The sequence below is a fragment of the Marmota flaviventris genome, assembly GCF_047511675.1.
Source record: "Marmota flaviventris isolate mMarFla1 chromosome 10 unlocalized genomic scaffold, mMarFla1.hap1 SUPER_10_unloc_1, whole genome shotgun sequence".
In the NCBI taxonomy this organism is placed as follows: domain Eukaryota; kingdom Metazoa; phylum Chordata; class Mammalia; order Rodentia; family Sciuridae; genus Marmota; species Marmota flaviventris.
The window spans coordinates 80,470-104,441 of record NW_027287687.1 but is presented as its reverse complement, the minus strand read 5'-3'; the positions used below and the strand labels follow the sequence as shown (position 1 = coordinate 104,441).

The 23,972-nt window shown below is 35.8% G+C and overlaps 2 pseudogenes; one reads left to right on the top strand and one right to left on the bottom strand.

The window, feature by feature from the left end:
- Positions 1-556: 556 nt before the first annotated feature.
- Positions 557-4,215, bottom strand: LOC114083576 (E3 ubiquitin-protein ligase SH3RF1 pseudogene; annotated as a pseudogene).
- A 331-nt stretch (positions 4,216-4,546) lies between these two features.
- On the top strand, positions 4,547-8,686 carry LOC114083575 (melanoma inhibitory activity protein 2-like; annotated as a pseudogene).
- Positions 8,687-23,972: the final 15,286 nt, after the last annotated feature.

Here is a 23,972-nt window from a genome sequence, read left to right as displayed (position 1 = left end):
AACAGCAGGGGCTCATTTGACTGAGCTCCAGCTTCTCAACTTTTTCATTCCCAGTTTGTGCTTTTTGCATCCCCCCTGCCCACTGCAAGTAATTCTCTTTTGTTATCTTCCAGAGCCTTTATAGGTTTAACTTTGATGTTGAGGTCTGGGATCCATCTGGGTTATATTTAGTGTATGTAGTTTGAGGTAGAGATCAATCCCTACCCTCGTGAAGGTTCAGTGCACCCAGCATAAAAAAAAAAGGCCACCTTCTCCCACCATGCTGAGGTGAAAGCTGTGAGAGTGCCATCTGCTCCTGGATTCTGGTTTGTTTGTTCCCCTGGTCTCTGCCTTTTCTTGCTCCTATGCCATCCCTTTCAAATACTCTTGACTTTTGTTGGCTTGTTATATGTTGTTCTAATTCCTTAAAATAGCCTTTGCTATTTTTGGTTCTTTTCATTTCTGCTTAAATTCTGGAATAAATATATACATTTCCACAAATTAACTGCTAGAACTCATATTGGGATGACATCAAATTTGTAGATAAATTTGGGTAGAATTAACATCTTCATAATATTCAGTCTCTCAACCTGTGAGCAGTGGATCCTGCCGAGGGCCAGGGTCCCCTTCCAGCAGCAGCAGCACTAGCTGCTGACAGAACAAAGGTGAGGACAGTGGCAGCCAGGAGAGTGCTTGTGGGAAAGGGAGTCTTCATAGTTTCATGGGCAGCTGGATAGGGGACATCCAACAGGAAATTTAAAAACGGGCTGGTTGTCACTGCACTGCTTGGGTGGGTGGGGGGATCACAGTTGACTTTGGAACTCACATGAAACTGATAAGGAACACTGAAGGAAAGCCCAGATATTTCTCTGATCCTTGTGGCAGCTGAGAGGTTGCTAGAGCTGATGAAGACAGGAGGGCTGATAGTATGGAGTGGCAGTTCTGGGATATGTTAGAGGAGTTGCTTGCCATGGTGAGGGAAGTAAAGGAAGGCGTTTTTTGGTAGTGTTCTTGGTGTAAGAGTGCTTTGTGGCAGTGCTGCTCTGGGATGCTGCTGAGGTACATTCTGTAGTATCAACTCCTGCCATGGGAGGCTAATCCCATTCTGTCAGCTCCTTAGCAACCAAGTTAAACTCAATGTAGGAGATCAGAAATATTTCTATTTTGTCTGCCAACATTCCTTCAGTGCAGTTTTCATCTATCTTTGGATCACAGTGAGAACATCATCCTTAACAAATGGAAGGTGATCATTGTCTGCTTCCTTGTCTTTCACCTCAAAGTCATAAAGTGCTTTGTGCTGAGGTGGGGCTGAGTCAGTGGTTTAATAATCTGCACAATGATGCCATGGATCCCATTGACTTACCCGTGGAACCAGTTTTCATCAACATGTCATCAATAAATGAAGATGTTGCATTTGCTGAATTTAAAGTCTCTGTTCTCCTTTTCTTCATGTTTATTTTAATGATGTAGGACATGGTAACAGGTATACCCCAACTGGGGCCTCCAGGTTTGCAACCTAGGCTTCCATCCACACTGTGAGCTCTACAGACATTTTGCACTGCAATGAGCCATAGTGCTTCCCTGAACCCTTAATACATCTGTACAGTTGGTCCCACTGCCCCCACTGGCTAGATTTCCAAAGCCTCTGTTTGATGCCATCCAGAAGCCTGACCAGCAGGAAGTTATTGGGAAGCTCCTAGTCATGGGAGCCAACAAGAGTCCTGCACTCAGGACAACTGAGTGAAACTATGATCCCAGCAAACATTCTTTGCAAAACCTGAGCTGGCAAGGCAAGGCTTTTGCAGAAGTACCCAGGAATTGTAGACACACAGGACACTCTAAAAGATTCAAGAAGGCAGATTCATCCTTCTTGAGGTACTTACTGAGAAAAGGCTTCAGAAATGTAAATAGTTGTATACAGCTCTTAAAATGATTTATGTAACATTCATTTCAGAATTTGCTTTTGCATCTTTGCTCCTCCTCTTTGTTCTTGGTCCCCACAGTGGTGGTCACGGCCACTGCAGATTCTACTCAGTCTTGCCTGCTGCTCCTTGATTCTCTGAAGCAGCTGCAGTGGCCCCTGGAGACTCCTCTCTGCTGTCCCCCTCTCCACACAGACACAATTCACAGCTGCCACTTCCTCCCACTTGCCAAGCCATGAATGTTATTTTTTAAATCAACAGAATGCTTGGTGGGTTAGAAACCAATGTGTGAGAGTTGGAATAGTCAAATTTTAATGCTGACCCAACTTCTCTGCTTTCATTGTCTCTGGTAGTAATAGTCTGTTATAGAGAACTACAGGGACTATAGACAAAGCTACAGGGCAATTCCTGTCAGGATACATACTGCAAGTGGCAGCTATTGTTATCCTGAGTGTGACAATGTATCAAACAAGCAGTAATGACAGTGTCTTGTAGTAATGGGCAGCTGACAGGACAGCAAGCACCATCACACTTTCTGTGACAGCAGCTGGAGGACATCAAGTAAGATGAGCCTGGATGCTTGACACTGGTGGCATACACATGGCTCTCCCTCTTTCCTTACAGAATGACCTGGTCAACATGTACCTGTGTACCTTTGTGCTATAGCAGTTCCTCTCAGTGTGGACCCTGCAGGAGATGCTGGCTAACACAATGGAGAAGTTGGGAGGGGCAAGTACATTTTGGCCTTGAGTATTTTAGTGTGCTCAGGTCCTGTGGGATGGTGGCTTTTAAAGGAATTGGAAATCTTGTTTGCAGAGATAAGTCAATGACTTTCACTTGTGACTCTCTTTGGGTTGACCTTCTGCTTTACCTAGCACCCCATCATATCTTGAACTTGAAAAAAGAAATCCAAGAGCAATGTGATCTGTGTGGCTGCCTGTTGTGCTCTTGAAAACAACATTTCTTAAGCATCTGTATGTCTCCCTGCATCTTCAGAGCTCTCACACCTTCTGTTTTCACCAATTGTTTTGTGCATGGCTCTTTGTCATAGAATATTATTCCATTGTCAAATGCCTTTAACTGTGTGGCTATTTTCTGAGCTGTTGTTCAGCGAGTAATATTTCATGACACCATTACATACTTTATGTAATAAAATCACAGTAATACAGCTTTAGTGAATTTTGCAAATTGTAATTTTTCAAATAGCTAATCATTTTCTTTTGAATATGAAAATTTTTATTGCTTTCTTTAAATGCAGATATTTTTCTTCAAAACTCTATCTGGTTATTTTAATTATTTTCCATGAGACACACTCTTACTGACTGGGCTAGTACCCATTTCTAAACAATTCATACAGTTTAGGGTTAAACAGGAGGATAAATGGTCCCCTTTTTGGATCTTCTCTATATATTTTAATAAACTCGAGTATTTCCATGAATAAAACCAAATTATTTTGTCATTAAGGATCTGTGTATTAGTCTTACTGTTGAGTTGTTATTCTAGTAGGGAATAGTAAAGAGATAAATAATACATGGTTCTAAAGAAGTGAATGATAAATTGTGTTGTAGCATATAGTTTTTAGAACTTTAGCAGTGTGTGTATGAATTATAAATTAAATTTTAACATGCATAATTTGATGAATACCTACTATAGGAAAAAGATGCATTTCATGGAGCTGGATCTCACTTTCAGCTGCTAGTATTTTTTAGTAATAAACACTGTCAAATAGCTCAAGGGGAAAGTATATAAAATTGTAGGGACAAGCAATATTCTTAATTAAGTAGTTTTGATGATACCCAGAAGTGATATTCAAAATATTTTACAACTGCTTTGGCATAAGTATCAGTGAATCAGAGTGGCTCCCAGACACAGTGCTGAAGGTTGACATGGTCTGAATGATTTGTGGGGGTTTCCTAGAGGACCCCTGGGGTGGTCCAGTGATGTTAAACAAGAGGAATAATTTTTGTCCACTGTAACAATCATTTTAATCATGAGAGCACTTTCTGGTTATATTTGATCCATGGATGCTGTTTGGACTCATAAGAATCATCTTTTGGACTCCCTGGATGTCCATATCATCTCTCCTTGAGTCTTCTGATGTCTACTTCAAACTCTTTATGGTACTATGATAGTGAATCGAATCCTTTTGTCCAACAAATTAACATCTCTCAGTTAATAAATTATACACAGTAGTTTCTCTGGAATGAAGATCCCCATTTCTGAGGGTAACATGTCAGAAAAAGAAACAATAATCTTCTGTTCAGAGGGAGTACCAGGGGTTGAACTCAAGGACACCCCCAACATCCTCATCCATAGTTTGTATTTTATTTAGAGACCGGGTCTCACTGAGTTGCCTAGCATCTTGCTTTTTGCTGAAAGTTGTTTGAACTCACAATCCTTCTGTCTTAGCCTCCTGAGTTGCTGGGATTAGAGGCATGTGCCACCACACCAAGCTCACTGTTTTCTAAATGTAAGGTGCTACAACACAATGCTTGCATTTTACAATGAAAAATTGTTCAGTACTAGGCTTTTGGTAGGAAATGAAATTACAAGTTGTGGAAAGTGTACAAATAGCTGTTTCTGAACTCTGGAAATATTCAGGAAGCTCATGTGGTACTGCGTCTATCATCATCATCTCTGGTAATATGGGGAATGATGACATGACTGGTGCAAGACTTTCTGATATTAAATAAGTGGTAAGACAAGTTGCCCATGTCACAGAGTGGAAAGTTTTAAAGGTAATTGCCCCAGACTTAACTTTTTTAGCTAGGTGTGGTTCAGTATCTTATTACTATTTGATATGCTATAAAAGTTCTCTTGTAATTTCAAAATTCTATACTCCTTCAAAGAAAAATCATTTTTAAAAATCCTCACTTTTTTTCCCTAGTAAAAAACTAGAAAAGGAGAGTGTGAAGGGATGGAACAGCAATTGATGTCTGTTCTGTCTGTTCATTTAATGATGAGGATAACTCTATTAGTGGATATTATTATCACTATTACTAAAGTGTTATTGACTTGCGTGTTCAGATGAGGAAAAGGCTCAGGAAGTTGATTTGAAAGTAGGTAGCTTGATACAGATGCTGTAGATGAAATCAAGCTACTCTCATCAGTGACTTTTACATCCAAACAGAAACAGCTCTGGCAAGTAAAGAGGAATCTGCAGCCTGGTTTTTGCTTGTTATACTTGATGGCTAATTGCTTCTATTAAGGTTTGGAACTGAAGACAATTGGTTTGAGTTCCAGAGGTATTGCTTTTTACTTGTGTGCCTTGACCAGGAATCTCTCTGAAACTTAATATAATTTCTATTACTATAATTGAAAATGACCCTGGATAAATGATAGAGAAAAGACCTTTATTTAGCTCATGGCTCTGGAAGTTAAGGATCATGGTGACAGCATCTAGTGAGACTTACTGGGTCATGAGTTAATAGAGGGTATCCCATGGTGTTGTGGTTCAATGGATCTGAAATGTGACTTGAAGGGCTTGTGTTTTTTTTCTTTCTTGGAGACATGGTTTCACTAAATTGTATAGGACCTGGTGAAATTGCTGAGGCTGGCCTTGAACTTGTGATATTCCTGCTTAAGCCTCCTAAGTGTCTAGGATTACAGGTATGTAACACCATGCCTAGCTGATAATTTGATTCTGATATAGGTATATACCTATGAAATATTCACCACAAACTAATTAACATATTTATAATCTCGCATAATTACAATTGTTAAAAATTTTCTAAACTTTTATGCCTTGTGAAACAGGATAAATGTTTTAGATTACATTAATACCCCTCTGGCCATTGAAATATAACTGCTTAATTCATACATGGTGGGGTATTGCCTTTTAACTTTAGATACATTTAGGAAACCAGTGACTAGTAGAGAATGGTTTCCTTCAAAGATTAGATCTGGCTCATCAAAAATTTAAGAATAACTAGGAAAAAAAAAATAAAAATATATATATATATATATATATATATATATATATATATATATATATATTGATGTCTTTTATTTACATCAAGTAATGGACTCTATTTGAACAACAACATAATTCATCTTCAGAAGATAAATCCATTTCAAAGTGTCACATCTTATCCTTCTTTTTGCTATATATTTATAAGAACCAGGTTACTTAGAAGTATTTACATACTATGAGAAGTCAAAAGAGCATCTGAAAAAGGTTTTGAAAACTCTTGAAGACTCTTAAATACATAGTAGTCTAGAAAAACTGACATGAAAACCAACTCTAATTGTAAGCCCCTTCTTTTTATAAATATTACACATGCTGTTCTTTTTAAAAGTAACTTGTCAAAACTGATTTGTGTTCTTGTTAGCAACTCTTCTAACATTACTTTTAAAATAGTCTTACATGAAACTTTTTCTATAGAAAAATTTCAGATTACTTCTATAGAAAGTGTCAACAGGGCTACGCATGGAGCTCAGGGGTAGAGAGCTTGCCTAGTATATAGAAGGCCTTGCAGTTTAACCTCCAACATTGCAAGAAATAGAAAGGTAGAGAAGGGAAGGGGAGGCAACTTAGAAAGAAAAGAAGAAAAAGGGAGTGAACATGAGGGGAGGAAAAGGAATGAGTCATTAAAATAAAAGGGAAAGTGGTACAAATATAAATGTGTGACATAATGGCTCTTCAAATATTTTACAAAGCTTTAGAATTTTAGTTACATCAAACTGGTTGATATTATGACTGAATAGAATTGAACATAATAAGCTCAGTCTTGAAATCAAACCAAGGACTGGTTGCAAGAGAGGAGTTTTCTCTGACTATATTGGGGCAGGCTTGAACGTGCACTGCTTCAGGATGCAAAGCATAGTGAAGGGGCCAAAATTTTCCAGAAAGGCAATGTGAGTGTGCTAGGCACCTGGGAGCCCATAACTTCTTTCCATGTCTATGCCCACAGACCCTCTACCCCCTACCCCACCCCTGCAGCTGCTTCACAATATTATTCTCCATTGCCTGGTGCAACTTTGGGTCCCTGACCAAGACCTGAGTGTACCCAACCTCTTTTGGCATGGTGGGACAGGCTGTAGTTGCAGCAGCAATAGCTAAATGAGCCTTATTGTGATAGAGTGGCCAAGGACTGCCCCTGAGTTGTATCTGGGGCATAAGTACTTAGGATTGTGGCATCATTGTCTGAGGACATGAAATCAGGCTCTAATACTTATGGCTATCCTCAGGAGTTGGTGACATGTTCAGCTATTGGATCTTTTGCTGTTCTGTTGTTTTTGTGGAGATTTTGTCAATGTGTTAGAAACAGGCTTTATGTAAGAAGAAAAAAAGCTTGCTCTAAAACTTCCTGGACTAATTGAAGAAAAATTTGAACTACATGAAACAGTTAGCCTTGTTGAAAAAGAGTAGGAAGGCTTAGAGTCATCTTTAAAGGACACCGTTTTTGAGAAGAAGTCAATAGAAGCAGAAAATTGGGAGGCAATATATGAAAAGTTGGATAGGTTCAGATCTGAACTTGGGGATGAAATACTGTCTCTAGAAAAAGAGCTAAAAGAAGAGAAAACTAAATATTCTCAGCAGAATGAAATGGTGGAAGATATATCCAAAAGGATTAAGTCCAGAGAAGATGAATCAAAATTCCTCAACTCACAAATAGCTGAAGCTAAAACAACCTTGAGAATATTTTAAGTGAATGAAGAAGAATTTAAGGTAGCAATAAAAGAAGTTTTGAATGAAAATTTCAAACTTTAGAAAAGTCGGAAACATATTTTAGAAGAAGCTGAAGTATGGAAAAAAAAGTGAATGACCTTAATAAACAGAAAAGAACACTTGAAGACTCTAAAGTGCTTGCAGAACAAATGCTAAGAGAGAAAGAAAATCACATTAAGTCTCTGACAGAGCACTTGTTGCAGATGAAAGATTGTGCTTCCTTGCTTGGAGAAGACCTAACAGATGATGGTAACTTGGAGTTGGAAATGAAAAGTGAATCAGAGATTGGCACTCAATTAAATGATCAGCCAAAAGGAGCTTTGAAGGAACCGATGTATGGTGCCAAGTTAAATGCCTCTTTTAAAATATTAGAAGGAGAAAGAAACCATTTTTTACTTTATTATCAGAACCTTATAGAATATTAAGACAGAGCAAGCCTCTTTGCAGTAATATATACACAAAATAAAAGTGAGAATCAGAATCTTCAGCTGAAATTTAAAGTCATGATTGAACTATATCAAGAAAGTGTAATGAAACTCCAAAGGAAATTAATAGTAAAGGAAAATTACCATGTAAAATGTGAGGAGAAATTTTCCAAAGTGGATGAAAACACCAGCCATGCAACTGAACAGCTGGAGACCTATAGAAAGTAAGTCAAAGTTTTTGAAGAAGAATTGGAGAGAAGCATTCATTCTCATCCAGGGCAGATTATGTACTATGAGAAAAAAAAGCATATGTGTGGGCAGCTCAGAGTGCTAAAAGATACCTCAATGATTTAAGTAAAAAAAATGTTCACAACAGACAAAAAGAAAAAGATTCTTATGCACTTGATGATTCAAATACAGCCTTTGGCAGAGAGCATGCCCTAAATGGTCCCTCAGTATTGGATCAGCCTTCATCTGAAATGAGAGCTCCACTTCTGGAAAAGAAGAGTCCACACAGACTTTTATCTTTGCTTCCAGGGGGAGGAAGAAGAGGTTCAAGAGGCCAAGAGAAACCTCTGGGCTCTCATATTTTCAATGAAAAAACAGAATCAGGCTCTGATGGGTTAACTGATTCTCAGTGCTTTTTATTACACTGGGCCCCTGTCACCTTCATGGGTAAAGGCCCATAGGATGATGGTCCATCCACCAGGAGATCCATATTTAGATCCATGTCTTCCTCTACAAAGGCAAGATGGATGTTATTATAATTATAATAGACCATCTGGACCAGCAGAACTAAGAAGTTCTACTATTCTGTCTTTGGGTAAAATGGATTGGCCTACATCTTCAGAAATGGAATCTAGTAGAAATGATACCAAAGTTAATGTTGGTAATTCCAATGTGCCTGATTCATTTCTCCCTGCTTAAAACCCAGAAATTGCTTCTGGCTTTGCTTTCTCACCCTTCCCTCCAATCAGAGGTCTATTGTTTCCAGTGGATTCAAGGAGTCAGTTGAGAAGAGAACCTTTTTTCCCTCTACCTCCTCCAGAAAACGGATCATCTCGAGATTATTTTCCACCAGGCCCACAGCCCCCTCCATCCCCAATGCAAAATGTCTATTTACTGAGGTGTTTTCCTCATTATTTTCCCCCAAGAGATGGATTTACCTCCAGAACCCCATTTTGAAAATAGAAGTGAGTTTCCTTCAGGGCTGATTCACCTACAAATGAGCCTGCTACTAAATATCAGGAACCACAACAAGAAACCTGATGTTTTTGACCTCTTCAAAAGTAATTTGACTTATTCTAACTTTTAGTTTTTAAGTAACTACTTTTACTTATTAAGTGATTATACTTTTGCTCTAATTGAAGCTAAATGGAATTATAATTCTAAGTATAGTATTTTGTAAATAAAGATGATTTAAAAATGAATCTTATCAGTAAGTTATTTCCATTTTTTTAATTCTAGATAGTGTAAATAAGTTTGATTAATTTACTATTACACAAACAACAATGGGAGTTTTATATACATAATCTTGCAGTGAGGGATATTATAAAATCCAAAGAAAGTATGTGCCTCTATTCAAAGAAATGCATGTATTATGATTGTAGCATATGTGAAAGTAACTTTATGCTTAATGAAAGATTTTAATTGATTGAAAGTCTTGTTTGGCATTGATGACAATAATAAAAATCAACAAGTTTTTTTCATAAAAAAAGAATAATTAGAGCATATTAAGAATAATCAATATAACATGACTGTCATGTAACAGGAAATTTTAAATATAAAAAATTTTCAGTTCTCAGGAAAACTTTTAGGATGAATAAACCCCCATTTAATTCACTTGATCCCCATTATCCTTTATATCCTTTATGTTATGTCCATTTTCATAAAATTAAGAATTGTATTCTGCTGTGGGTTTGGTTCTTTTTTAAAATTTTTCCATTAAGTGGCATGATATAAGGATACAATGTGCTCATTCAATCAAGGATTGTTTGATAAAAGTGTGTGTAATTCCATGGGTTAAAATTGTATTCCAATGAGTACTAAATTGTGCAAAAGCACAGGTTGTATATACAGGGGCATTACCTGTTTTCAAATAAGTAGGCTTTCCCATAGTAGCAAAGTAGAGTAATAAATGAGAATTGTAAGCTGATAATTTTTTTAGATCAATCTGCAGTAGCTCAAATAAACCCATAATGAGTATCAGGTAGAAAAACAAAGAAAAGAATAACAATGAAAAGGAGGAAAATGAGTTAACACCCATTTGCCTAAGTGTATTAGAGTGTAGTCCTAATGGATTTACAGATTGCCACAAAGAGTCCCAGAAGGGTATACAGTGAGAACAGTTATTGACAGTGGCCTGAGCTTTTGGGGAAGAATTGGAAATCATTATGAACAAGCATTCTATGAAAAAATCCATGAGATTTTACAACACCTGAAAATAAAAGATAAGGGACCTCACAACTATACCTGTGTGGGCATTATTCTCTGTCAAAAGTCCAGGAATCTTGGTGTGGCTGTGTGTATGAGCAAAGAAAATAAGGGACATATGATGCTGTAAAAGAGTTTGAAGGGTTAAATAAAGACATTGTTCATTGGAATCTAAATGAGGGGAAAGCACAGCTACAGAAATATGAGGAAGAAGTTTAGCTATATATTGAGAATCTGAAATTGTTTTAGTAGAAAATAATCTCAGTGCCATGATAATGACAGTTAATTTAGCTTGCAGAGGAGAGGTTTGAGGCAGGATCTTGTTGTTTCTTTAACAACTGAAAAAAAAAAAGGGGGTGATAGAGTAGTTGGGCATCAGTGGTAATTTCTTATTTATTCATTTGAGGAACCATATTTATTAAGATTAATCAAATTATGTTAAATTTTATTTACATATATTAATTGTAAAATAAGAATATAAGAAAATGTGATTAACAGTATTAATCATCTCTGTTGAAGAAAAATTTTAGAAGCAATGGATATTGTATTAAATTTTAGACATTCTTTAGAATAAAGGCTTTATTTTCTGGCCATCTAGAATTTTTTTTAAAAAAGTTATTTCAATGCAGAAATTCTTTAGTCATTGGTGACATACAAATTAAAACACAATATATCACTATTGCCTACCCAGATGAATCACTAAGATAGAGAGACTGTAGTAAATTTAAGTGAGGATGTGGGGAAATTAGAGTGTCCTCATGTTACTAGTGGATCAAATTCATATAGTTTTTTGGAAAGCACTTGGTAATATATACTAAGTTTCAAATATGCATAACTGATGATCCAGAAATTTACTCTTAGGGTATAAATTACAAAAATACTCACATGCAATTCATCCAAACGCATTTACAACAGCAATCATAGCAGAATATTCCTTCATAACTCCAAAAATAGTGTCTGTCTTATATTAGAATCTTAGTGAATACCTGTTGAGTGAATAAATAAATTGTAAGCAAGAATGACATAGTTAAACATGAATTAAAATGGAAGATAGAATTAATCCTGATTCTTCTGATGGAAAGTGTGAACTTTAACAAGAGAAGGCAAGTGAATGGAGAGGATGAAAGAAAAATATGATAGCAAAGAAAAAATGGAAATGAAAAAAACCATGGAGGAATGAATAGCATTTCATATATTTCCTAAGTTATTTTATTATAGTGTGATATAATGTGTTTTCCTCATGACCTTCCTCAAAGAGCTGGATTTCCTCCCCCCACCCCCGCATTCTGAATGTAGAAGTGAGTTCCCTGAAGGGTTCCTTCCACCTGCAAATGAGCCTGCTATTCAACATCAAGGACCCCAACAAGAAACCAGATTTTTTTTTTTTTTCTCTCTCTCTCTTCAAAAGTAATTTGACTTATCTCTCATTTTTAGTTTTCAAGTAACTGCTTTTACTTAAGTAAGTGACTATACTTTGGCTCCAACTGAAGCTCAACAGAACAATAATTCTTATATAGTATTTTGTCAATAAAAATGATTTATGTATGAATCTTATGAGTAAATTATTCCTATTCTAATTTATTCCAGAGTACAGCATTTAATCCGATGAAGCCACTATTACATAAACAACAATGGGAGTTCTAGGTACATGTAATCTAGCCATGGGGAATATTTTAAACTCCCAACAAAGGTACTCCCTTTCTACACAGAAGTGTATCTAGTATGATTGTAGCAAATGTGAAAGTAACTTTATGCTTAATGAAAATTTTCATTGATTTAAAGACTGGTTTGGCATATCAGCTAGTTTTTCCATAACTGAATAACTAGAGCATAGTAAGAGTAAACCTGAAAACACAACTAAACATGTCATGGAAATAAGAGATCTCACATACACAGAAAAATACATTTCTCAGGAAACTTTTTGGAATTGGAAACCACAATTTAAACTCACTCTGTTTCCGTTTTCCCTTTTTTTGTCTTCTTCATCCTCCTCCTCCTCCTTATCCTCCCCCTCCTCCTCCTCCTCCTTCTTATACCTTTAATTCATTCATTCATTCGTTCATTTCCATGTGGTGCTGAGGATCCAACTCAGGGCTTGCAAGTGCGAAGCCAGCACTCTACTGCTGAGCCAAAACCCCAGCCCCACACTCTACTGCTGAGCCAAAACCCCAACCCCTGTCTTTTATATTTTACGGCCATTTTCATGAAATTCAGAATTTCATTCTGCTGTGGTTCACTGATATGGGGATTGACCTAGTCTTTGTTTTGATTCCCAGGAGACTTTTATAAAATACAGATGAATTAGTAGGACACTGAAATGAAGAAAGAGAGACATAATTCTGAATTTTTGTTATTGTTAGACTCAATATTTATAAAATGACTCTGCCAAACTAGTATAATTTTTTTTAAATGCTCACTCTCAACTTCTATATCATTACCTACATACAACAATGTGCCAACCTGCACAATTCTAGTGACCACACTTTGAACAAAATTTCTCTATTAGAGACCAAGGAAGAACATTTATTAAAAATACCCTAATTATGAGTAAGTAGTTAAAGCTGTAAATGTGTGTGTGTGTGTGTGTGTAAAGTATACATTTAAATCTAAAATAAATGCAGTAGTATAACCTCCTTCTTAAAAAAAAAGAAGTGGTTTTATCACATTTAAAGGCCAGTGAAGGATCTGCCTGATACTTAAGCCCACAATTAACTGAAACAAGAACAATTTGGGCCTTGAAAAAGAAAATCTACATGTGTAAAAGAATCTATTCAGTCTTTTTTCCTCAAGAGTCACACTGTTAGTCAAATAAATCTTATAAATTACCCTTAATTGCTAGCATAAAGCATGACTTGCTCTAAATGAGTGGATGTAAGTCCACAGCCATGGTCTGTGGACTGATGATCACCCACTGATTGTTATCCAGGACTCCTTCTGACCTAACTACTACTGGAGAATAGTTGCTGATATATTTCATGTGTTTGACCAATAAACTGGAAAGATGGTAATCTCAGGTTGAAATCTGAACTGAAATATCTAAATACCATGATACAGTCCTCATACAAGTTTTTGCTTCAAAAGAAAAATGTGAAAGGCCACTATAAATAAAATACCACTTATTGAATCAGCTTCCAACTCTTTTTACAACTCTGTAAATGACAATTAAGTAAAACAAAACAATATTAAAAATTGACAATTTCTAGAACAAGCTTTAAGGAAATATGGACTTCAAAAATGAAATTATTATGTATAGTATGAACTTATAGACATATTTCCTAAATGATTTATGGCTGCCTGGTAGTGTAAAAATCAAAATTCCCACAACCAAAGAACAATCTTTCTTCCAACATTTGAGCTGCCATTATTAAAGAATACTCTTTCCTTTATGACTTATGAGGACACATATAGCACCAATGAAAATAACTAATAAGTATATGAGTAAGTTTAAATAACCACTAACAATAACTGAAAGAGGAAATTAGTATATCTCCATTTTCAAAGAAATACAAGACAAACATGGATAACCAACAACAATTAGAACTAAATTATTTCTAAATGTTCTATTCATTAGGGTATTCTTTAATTCTATAGTGGTCTTAACAATGACTTGAAATATATTCTACTGCTCTTCTACAATAGAGGACATGGGAACAAAAGAATTTGACTGAAACAAAGTAGATTCATATATTGAGGGATATCAACATTCCTCAACTATGCTGTGGACCCGAGTATTGATATTGGGTAAAAGGTTTGTGTTTACAGTTTGTAAAGTAGTAGAATGTGAAAACATTAATACAATTGTTTTTAGTAATTACCAAGACCACATGGTTTTATGTCTGTTACTTAAAAAAAAAAAAAAAGAAAGAAAGAAAGAAAATGTTAGAAAAAAGTCTGGAGATTAAACTTTCTCTAGCATTTATATGATTTTCAAGAATGGTAATCTTTCAATAGGATAGATTTCATGATCTTCCATTTAAAGAGGTTATATTTAAACTCACTGGTTAAAATTAAAATAGTATAGAACTTTTCACCCTCCACAATATACAACATGTAAAATTCTGACTAGAATATTAAATAGTGATTAGCATGTGGGGAGTATGAATTAGCATTGCCAATTATTGGCTGTGTCTAACAAAATATGATGTAGCTCATTATCCAGAATAATCCACTGTACAAAATATAGTTTGTATTATACACCATAAACTTTTTGACTGAGTCCTACCGTAGCAGATATAGTGAATATTCACCACTCAGAACAAAATAATATGTATTCAAAACAAAATAAAAATAAATACCATTTACTCTGACAAATTTTACTGCATTTTCTTCTCTTTTAAAATGTAGATTGCAAACTACTAAATTGATTTTATTAACTGGTGTTTGGAAAACACTGCCCTGAAATATTAGCAATAGGTTCATAACATATAATATATATGTCTCTTCACTGTGGTGTTGCTTAATGAGGGTGGGGGCAGCTGAATATAGCTTAAATGTCCATTAGTAGGTAGAAAACTATAATGTGAATTACAATGAAATTACCAGTTGGAACTCGATCTAGGTAACATGGATACATCTCTGTGTAATAGGCATGCTTCTGAAAAACACAATGTAGAGTTACAAAAGCAGAATGATACTTTCAGAATAGCATGTTACATTTGGAAATATATAGATGGATAGATAGATATAAAAATATGAAAATTGTCTGGAAGTATATATTTTAATATATTAACATCTCAGTAGTGTGGGCACACTAGCAGATAAAGAGCACTGTAGTGACATGTGCAATGGTTTAATTTTTAAAGAGTTTCTAAAATGTTAATTGACAAAAATTTCAAAGGGTTTCAATAAGTTTTGAGGTGTGACTTGGTAAAACAAAAACAGAGGTGAGAACAAAATAAGTACAGTTCAATAGAACCAGGTATAATATCCAGACACATGATTCCATGAATAAGAATAAGAGGAAACTTAAATTAAAAAAAAAAAATCATAAGGACTGAGGAGAGATTACAATTAGGGAGGTGTGTAGAAACAGCTAGATAAGAAAGCGTGAAGTGGGCAGAAAACTGATCCATCCCCTACTGGTGTTTCAACTGTATAAATAACAAAGTGGCCTGCTTAGTGGAAAATTACTTTGCAACTCTTTTTACACAGACCAAACAAAGTGTCACCAGAGTGGCAAACTGAATCCAGTAAGGCTAATTAACCCCCTTTCCTTGGTGTTTTATACTAGCTATCTTTCTTACTGTGCCTCTGTTCATCTACATTGATATGTGTTAGGACCAAATGCAACGATAAATCATTGTTTCATGTATTGATGAATCCTGTCGATTCCACAAAAGACAGCCATTTTATTTATTGTTCTGAATACCTTCTTTCTACTCACATCTGGTTTTAAGAAACACTTTTAGAGAAAAGAAGTTATCCCTAAGCCACAAGTATGCTTTTATTAACTACAAATTGAGGGCTATTTCAAGTTTTTTGCCTTGTTCCTCAACATAGCTTCTAAATCCTAAAAAGTGTCATGCACCAACTAGGTGTACAAATGTTTCATAAAAATATGTTGTACAGTGTTAACATATATGAAAGCCTCCTTTATATGAAGTAAGGTAAATAACAAAAGCATATAATTGTCCAGTTGCAAAGGAAGGCAATTCTTATAAATATTTATTCATCACTCCTAACACTTTCTCTTCCTCACTCTCCACACCACAAAGGTATCAACATCATCCCACCATCAACTGAAGTGTCATGTCAAATTTTCTCCTGGCTATATTATTTATCACTGAAATCTATTAGTAATTACGTTCCTAAATTCTAGTCAAACAATTGGATATTACCAACAGGTTCTACTGAGGAGGGCTATGAAGGAATAATACACTGTATTTCTTAACTCAACAAAGATCAATAGCACTCTGAAAAGATTAAAAAACAATGGATGTTTCCCTGCTCTGGTTTTTCTTGGTGCTTCCCACCAAGTAACAAAAGGCAAAAGAGCTGGAGAATTCTGCTTTCCTCATGAGACAGATGCTCTGTTGACTTCTATTGGCACGTTAAAATTGGAGGAGCAAAAGACATGCATTGCAAGTGCAGCCTTTCTCTTAGTCTTTAATATCTCAAATTTTCCTTTTTTTCCATAACAACACCAGGAGAACCATTGAAAAAGCAACCAGTCAAAACAATCAGCATCAGTAAAGGGACAAAGGGCCAATGGTGAGCAAGAGAAGAAAAAAAGCAGATACAACCCCACACGTGCTCCTTTGAATCAGTTTGGAGCATGTTGATGCTTTTTTTGGAGGTAGGTAGAAATCAGAATGGACATTCATCACCCTACTGTACTCCTACTCCCTTGAAATAGTCTCATTATGACAAAAAGCAGAATTTAGAAATTAAATTCCAGGCAAAATTCAAGGCTTCATCTTAGCAATGTTTTAAAAAAGTGTTTTTTGTTTTTTTTTTTAAGAAAACTACCAAACTTTAAAAAGGAAAAAAAAAAAAAACACTCCAAGTAAACACTGTGTAGCTAAAAGCTACAATCTAAGTCATGTAATTAATTTACAAAGCTTAATTTCTAGAAAGGAATTATCACCATATTATTTTCCAGAAAACTGCAGATATATATATAAAACATGAATTAAGTTAAAGATTCTGAAAGAAAAATAATATTCCAAAGTAGGAAAACCCAAGCAAAAATATATGTGGCTCTAAGAGTCTTTTGAATTCTCTACTTATAGGAGTCAATTTTGGACTTCCATTTAGAGCTGATTTCCCAGAGCAAGTGACTAAATTACAAAACCCAGGAGATAATAGTCAATTACTATGATTTTTTCTCCATTAAACAAAAGCATTCTAATATACCAATAAAATATTTACCTTAGAGGCTTATATTCTGATATCTTACATGTGATCATTACATCATTTTCACTCTCCACTTTTCTATCTGAATAACGAGGGTGTATAAAAGGCTATATCTCTCTTTAGAAAAGATGATAGAATTGTCTAATACAAAAATTCTTCGAAAAGTCTCAAGAACATTAGTAACTTTTTTTTCCCATTCAACATGGGGGTAAAATCCATTCCCAAGATAGTTTTTACATTCTTTATGTCAAATCAAACATTATATAATATTTAACTGTGCAAGGGTTGTTTATTTGTTAGTTTGGGTACCAGAAAATGAACCCAGAGGCACTTTATCACTGGTAAACTTTGACAGCATTGTTTGTTTGTTTGTTTGTTTGTTTTTGAGACAGGGTCTTGCTAAGTTGCTGAGGCTGTCCTTGAACTTGCAGTTCTCCTGATTGAACCTCCGAAATTGCTGACATTACAGGAGTACACCACCATGGTAAGTATTTATTTTTTAATCTAAATGGGAATGTTTATATTCTATATAGAAACATTTACTTGATTATCTAATTTATATAAGCATAAATAATTTTCTAAAATTCTCCTAAATTACTTTAAACTTTTTATTTCTCAGCAACTAAATGTATATGAAAAATATATTTTTCTTAACTTTCTAATAAGTAATATGATATTCAAGAAGTAGTAAAGAGTTCCCTAGCCACCCTAAAGTACATCTCCACCAAAAGAGGCAAATTTGAACAGAAACAAACATAACATGCAAATTGTAAAAAGTTTCTTATTATTTCTTTTCTTTTTTTTTTTTTAATATTTATTTATTTATGTTTTAGGAGGACACAACATCTTTGTTTGTATGTGGTGCTGAGGATCGAACCCGGGCCGCATGCACGCCAGGCGAGCGCGCTACCACTTGAGCCACATCCCCAGCCCTCTTATTATTTCTTGAGGAAAGATTTTGTGGTACTGATGAACTCTTTTTTTATGTCATCTTTTTTCTACTCTGACCAAAAACCTGACAAGAACAATTAGAGCATGAAAAGTTTATTTGGGGGCTTAGAATTTCAGAGGTCTCAGTCCATAGAAGCTTGACTCCATTCCTTGATGCTAGAGATGAGCCTGAGCATCATGGCAGGCGAGTGTGGTGGAGGGAAATGGCTCAAGACATCACGTCAGAGAGAGAGGGAGAGAGGAAGAGAGAGAGAGAGAGAGAGAGAGAGAGAGAGAGAGAGAGAGAGAGAGAGAGATTGTGCCTACTGGAGCTTCCTTCACTAGGACAAAATATAAACATCAAAGACATACTCCCAGGGCCAACCTCCTCCAACCATATCCTCCCTGCCCACAGTGACCACCCAAGTTCATCCCCATCAGGGAATTAGTGTACTGATTAGGTTAAACCTCTTGTCACCCAATCATTTTATCTCTAATCTTTCTTGCATTCTCTCACAATGAGCTTTTTAGGGACGCCAAACATCTAAAGCATAACACTGATAAAGTGAACATATAGAATTCAGGAACTCTCTCCTTTAAGTGAAGTGGAAAAGTCAGCAAGTGAAAAGATCAGTTCACAAGTTGATATGACAGAGGGGGATCAACAACATCTTCAATTGGCAGTGCATTTTGAAAAGGTGGGCAATGCTAGGACACAGCACAAGCAAGCCTGCAGTTTACAACTGCACACAGCAGTCTACCAATTGGTTATATATTGTCTTTCAAATTATTTCCTATCTGTAAAGAGCAGGAATTGTATGATTCTTAAAAAGATTTCATAATACCTAGCCCCAAGTTGGGGACTAATGAAATGGGTGAAGAAATGGAAGGAAGCAGAGGAATAAGAGGAAAGAAATTTAAAAGACTCTACAATTATACACAAAACTACTTCTGAAAAGAGCCTCTGTAAGACCCATGTATCCAAAGGCTAAAATACTTCAGGAAACCACCATTTATTCAGCGACTCTACAGATTCAACAAGTGATATGTATAGACTGTGTTATTAGAAATATCTAAGACTATAAAAATACACATGTAATAAATATCAACTCTGGTTAAACATTGTCATTGAGATGTACACTTAGTAGCAGTGACTCAACATATTGACAGTTAATTACTGCTAGAAGTTTATGTTAATACTTATAAAGTTCCATAAATTTTGAGGTCTCTACCCTAATCTATTTTTTATGTGTCAGTCCTGTTACTTTTAGGCTACTTTTTGCAGTGTGTAAAGAACTTATGGTATTGTAGTAGAAATACCTGTACTTGGATCTCATCTATGTAAACTCAAAAATAATGAACAGAAAGTAAATTTGTATTAGAACTCCACTAAAGGAGATATCCTCATTTGCTTTGTTTCTTTTTTCACCATAGCTTTACTAATAAAGCCTTCTGCAAGTCAGGCTAAAATGGATAAGAGGATCTTTCAACTCCCTTCACTGTTTCTGATAATAAACAAAGCGTTCTGCTCCATTGAGCAGAAAGTTCACTGTTCTTATTATGAACATTACAGAGAGTATGTTTATTTGACAAAATTTTATATATTTGAGAAATCCCTTTTATATCATTAGTTATAAATTTTGTGCTAAATATGCTAGTCATTAATAGTAGTAAACAAAAAGACACAAAAATATAGATATCAAACTATAATACATATATTTTCTAATAATATTCCATTGAGAAATACACAAAGTCAATTCAGAGACTTAAGCACATTTAGTGCCTGCATTTTAATATCTAAACTAACTATCTCCAAAAAAAAGAACTAGATATCCTCAGAAAAATGACTGAGTCAAGGGCAAGAGCAATGGAAATACAAGATTAATTCAGAATATCTTATGGTAAAAAAAAAGAAAGAAAATATCCTGAAATATAATATGTATTAGACAAATGACATGGGAATCAAGGTGAATGAATTCCCAGTGGGAAAATGTAGTATGTTATGAGCAACAAAATAAGAATAGAGATAGAGTAACATGCACTGAGTAAAATAAAAATTTATGTTGTATCAGTGGTCTCATTTAACAGTAAGAATATTTTTATTTCATCTTCGATTTCTTCTACTATCCATTCATCATTCAAATAGTGTATTATTTAGTCTCCATTTGTTACCATAGTTTGTATTTTTTAAAATTTATCATTGATTTCTAATTTCATTACATTTTGATCTGATAGAATGCAAGGTATTATCTGTTTTTTGTTTGTTTTTTTGTATTTACTAATAGTTGCTTTGTGACATAAGATACAGTCTATTTTTACAAAGCCATGTGCTGCTGAGAAGAAAGTATATTTGCTATTTGATGGATGAAATATTCTATATATCTATGTTAAGTCTAAATTATTAATTGTGTTATTTAGTTCTATAGCTTCCTCATTTTGTTTTTGTTTGGAAGACATGTCCAGTAGTGAGAGGTATGTTAAAGTCACCCAATATGAAGGACTAATTTCAACTGCAAGTTATCATAATATTTTGTTTTTGTTTGAATAATAAATGTCCCAAAAGCAAAAGATACAAATGGAAAAAAATTTCTGTTCCATTCTAATCCACAAATTTTAAAAGGATTTTGTTGGACTTCTGGTAGTAAATTTCCATTTTTCCTATTGTCAATCAGATCTCACAATCTAACAAGGAAATATTTCATGTTTATATTTCTAAGATGTGAATTCAAATCTCAAACTTTCTTTTGGATGATTAAAAAATTATGATTTTAAGTCTACAAAGGCTGTCTGTGAAATTTTTTCTGTGCTTTATTTATATTATTTTAAGCAACATATTCAGTATATCAGTATATACAAATATCCCTTTAAAATAAAATTCTCCTCTCATTAATATTACCTGGAAAGCAGGTCCTTTCTCAGTGTTAAAAATGTCATCTTCCCAGGGCTGGAGGTACAGCTCAGTGACAGAGTGATTGCCTAGAACGTGTGAGGCACTGGGTTCAATCCTCAGCACCATATGCAAATAAATGAAATAAAGGTATTTTGTCCATCCACAACTTAAAAAAAGTCATCTACCTTTTGAAAACAAGTGAATGTGTTATGAAAAGCTGTGATTGCCACTGCAAATATTAAATAAATTTTGTGTGATGAGTCATTAAAAAAATACTTTGCACAAGATTAAAAGACCATGATAGAGGAACCCTACACCTTATTATGAAATACTATGTAGAGTTTATCTTCTGGCTCCAGTTTATGTCAGCCACAGGGGAGCTTCCCTGTTGATAACTGAACACCACACAGGGGATTAATTACTTCTGTCAACTACCCCCAGCTTCTTATTTCCAGTCAACTGGTCAACTGTGTGAGTCATTCCACATACCCATTTCCTTCACTAATCTCCATACTCTTCAGGGGTTCCTGGTACCAAAGAACACATTCACTACTGGTAACCTCTCATCTGTTGTTTCTCCTTTAGAGTGTCAAGAAAAGTGACCCTTCCTTATTTCATGGTTGAAAAAGAATGGACACAATCCATCTCCTGATGTGGAGACATTTTTCCACTTCTTTCACATTAACAGGGTCTCCCTGCAACATTCACTGGCACAGGAATGCACGGTAGTTCTTATCAGTTGCCTACTATCATTTCACCTAGTTCTATTGTGATAAGTATTTTCCCCAAAGGACATGGCTTTGTCTTTCACTCTTAAGGAAAACACAAAAGAGTCTTCTAAATGTTATTCCAGAAACATTGCAAGTCATGTCACACTCCAACTTCATTTTCTAAACGTTTCTTCTTAAATGTCTCACTAAGCTGGGCATGGTGGCACAAACCTGTCATCCCAATGCCTTGGGATGCTGAGGCAGCAGAACACCAGGTACAAGCCACCCTAACAAAAAGTGGGACACTAAGCAACTCAGTGAGACCCTGTCTCTAAATAAAATACAAAAATAAAAATAAGAAAAATAAGAAATAGGGCTGGGGATGTGACTCAGTATCCGAGTTCCCCTGGGTTTATTAGTTTATATCTGGAGCACAATAAGCTTTGTAATTAACTATAACAAGCTTACAAATAATTTCTGGATAGACTTGAATATTTTAGGCCATTTTTACCTCAGATCTAACCACTGTCACAGTTGTGACCTCATAGTATAGATGGCAAAGAGTATGTGCCACAAGAGAAAAAAAAAATCTGCTCTTTTCTCTTTTGATCTGGGTTTTCACTACTAGCATAACCTCCAACTTGTGTCTCCACAGAATCTCTTTTAACCACTTGTCTACTTTTTGAGCAAATTAACAGAATCTAAATGTTTAAAATGATAAAATTTTTCATGTTACACTTTATCTACTCTGCCTGTTACTATTCTGAGCACTTCACATTTATTGTCATGATTCATCTAAGACTTTGATGGAATAGATAACTACTAAGCTAATCTTTCATTGATATATGCTAAGATTAAACATGTTCTGATTGTGGAACTCCTGCAACCAGGAGAACAGTCCTCAACAAACATGCTGAGACTGTTTGTTGTGATGTAGTTAAAAGAACGGTATCAGCAATCCTGGCCTGATTCTTGGCTACTGTGTGATCTGGGTAGGGTAAATCAGCAAAACTCTCTGAACTTGAGATTCTTCCTTATGATATAAATAACAAGGAAAAGATGCCATGTAGAATGCCTAAAACTCTCTGATATACTATGTGCATGTAAAAAGTGAGAGGGGTATTATATAAAGTTAGAAATGCTAGATTAAAGCATAGCAAATGAAAGAGGAAATTATGGGAGGGGGCACACAAAAAGAAAAGAAGCAGAGTATGATACATTGAGGCATTACAGTCTTCTTAGGTACAAGCTACTCAGAGTGTCATGTCTGAATTCACATCTTATAAGGGTTAAAATAACCTTCTCACTAATTAAACTGTATATTTGTATTACAATGAGTCATCTTATTAGGCAGAACATATACACAATGATATACTGGAACTCACAAGCCCAAATAAGACTCAAAAATGTGTTCCCAGTGGGAAGAGGCAGTCCTGCATCTGGCCTGAGCTCTGGTGGGGGTCTGCTGGTGGTGGGTCGGAGCCAGGCCTACCTTGGGCCAGGCTCTGACGCCTGTCAGCAAGGCTGACCTGGGCTGGGGCTGAACTCTGACAGGTGTCTACCAGTAGGGGGAGTCGGTGCGTGGCAGAGACTGAGCTCTGGAGGGCATCTGACAGTGGGCAGAGTCATTCCTGGGCTGAGTCTGAGCTGTGGCAGGGGTCAGCCCAAGGCGGGATGGACCCTTGACGACCTTCTTCCCCAGGCTGCTGCCTCATGTCATTGTGGGAGATATGGGCAGATCCTGAGCTCCCAAGGATGTTTGCTGATGAGCCAAGGCAGTCCTTGGCAGGGCCAAAGGATCTACAGGCATCAGGCAGTGGCGGGTAGAAACTGGGCCTTCCCTGGGGCCTGGCTCCAGGGCAGAGCTTGACCCCAAGGTAGGCCTGGCTCCATCCTGCCTCCAGCATAGTGTGGGATCCTCCTCCTGGCACTCCCCAAGCCTAAATAGGCCTCTTCACTCTGCTCCTTCACCAGCAGCCACAGGGGCTTAAAAAAAAAAAAACAATTTATATAGGAACTCTCCAAGTGCATCAATGCACTCTACTGTCCTGGATAACTCATGAAAGCAAATTTAAATTTTTAAAAAGTAGATCAGCAATTAGGACTTTGGTCAACATGTGGCTAAAATAAACTCATCTTCAATACAATGGAAAAAAA